This window comes from Myotis davidii, unplaced genomic scaffold (genome assembly GCF_000327345.1).
Source record: "Myotis davidii unplaced genomic scaffold, ASM32734v1 scaffold694, whole genome shotgun sequence".
Lineage (NCBI taxonomy): Eukaryota > Metazoa > Chordata > Mammalia > Chiroptera > Vespertilionidae > Myotis > Myotis davidii.
Window position 1 is genome coordinate 125,391 of NW_006285479.1, and position 1,683 is coordinate 127,073.

Genomic DNA, 1,683 nt, shown 5'->3' on the forward strand with positions numbered 1-1,683 from the left:
GAAGAGACTGGACAAAAATCGTGCACCTATGGATGAGGACAGTGGGTGGGGAGTGAGGGCAGAGGGTGGGGCGGGAACTGGGAGGAGGGGAGTTATGGGGGGGAAAAAGAGGAAAAAATGTAATAATCTGAACAATAAAGATTTAATTAAAAAAAAGAAAATAGAGAGTCTTGAGACCAGAATAACATAACCCAATATTGTTAATTGCTTCAATTTTTATTTCAACATTTAATTAATGCAATAGCAATACATTAATAATTTAATTATAATTTTTATTGCCATTGTCAGAATAAGATAGCATGGTTTTAAATTGGCTAATCCTAAGACCCAGGTTCTTTATCCACACAATCAGGATATCCACAAAGCACAAAACACCTTAATAGCATTGGCAAATATTTTTAAGAACTTTCACTTAAATAAGCATTGTTAAGAATATGGAAATAACAGCTAAGCCCCTGAAATATGATGATTGGAAAGCAGCCAGAGAACTAAAATAAGTTCAAAGAACTTGCTATTATGAAATGTTTGCTTCAGCTCTTAACCTAGTCTTTCATCCATGATATTATTATCCTCTTTTGATTTCCATTTATAAAACAAGTGTTCTAATTCTTGTTTACATAAAGTAGGAAGATGTACTCAGGACAGGACTCTAAGCTGCAGCTAAAGCATAAATGTTGCATACATATAAGCTGTTATTAAAAAGAGACCACTTAATCACTGTTTAATTTCAGGGAAAATAGAATGGAATCTTTCTCAGGGGAACAGGAAACCTTACCTCTAAATATGTGTTGGAAAACCTGAGTGCTGAGAGCACGTATTTACTTTTACCAAAAGACTTCCTCATTTGATGTAGTTGCTAAGTTATCACCTTTACATAAATGACACACAGAAATAAAAGCAATGATAAGTATGATTCTTCCGTAACCTAAATGAATCTAGGTTGCTGAAATACAGGGACATTTCCCATGGCAACCAGACTAGGTTAGGGATCCTACTCATGAGCCTTTAGAATGCGACATGATCAAGGACATTGCCATGAGTGTCCTACAGAGTTAGACTTTTAATTTTTTAGTGATAATTCAGAACACGTGAGCAATTGAGAAGCTAAAAATGAGAGACTTGCCGTGGCAACTCTGGCTGCAAAAACCTGGCTGGTCTGGTTATGGAGATTCTACCTCAAGGGAGGAGGGGCAAGATCACCATATGGAGAATGTAGTTGGGACTAGATTGATGCAGTCAGTGCCACGTCCAAAAAAAAAAAAAATCAAAGGTGGTTTTCAGGGACAAACAAGCGTTAAAGACCAAGGGTTAATATTAAAGGAAACTGGAAATGATTTATTTGGCAGTGGGATTCTGTTTGTGATGAAGAAGTACACCTGGATAATATTTTGAATGGCTACTATTTTAAAACTTTTGTCTAATTAAGTTCTCTTATTAAGTTACTTGCCCTTTGAAGCAAGTACAATTATTCTGATTTTTAAGGAGAGAAAACAAGTTGAGAGGCCATTCACACATTCATGGTGAAGAAGTAAAATTAAAGAGAAGAAAAGACAGTGAAATCAGTTGCCTTGACTTTAAGTTCTGTGGGTAATTCAGGAAAAGTCAATGCAGGGTGCAACATGACCCGCACTCTGAGCTGTGGTGACACAACGAATGAGGTCCCTGCTTTCTCAGAGCCCAAAC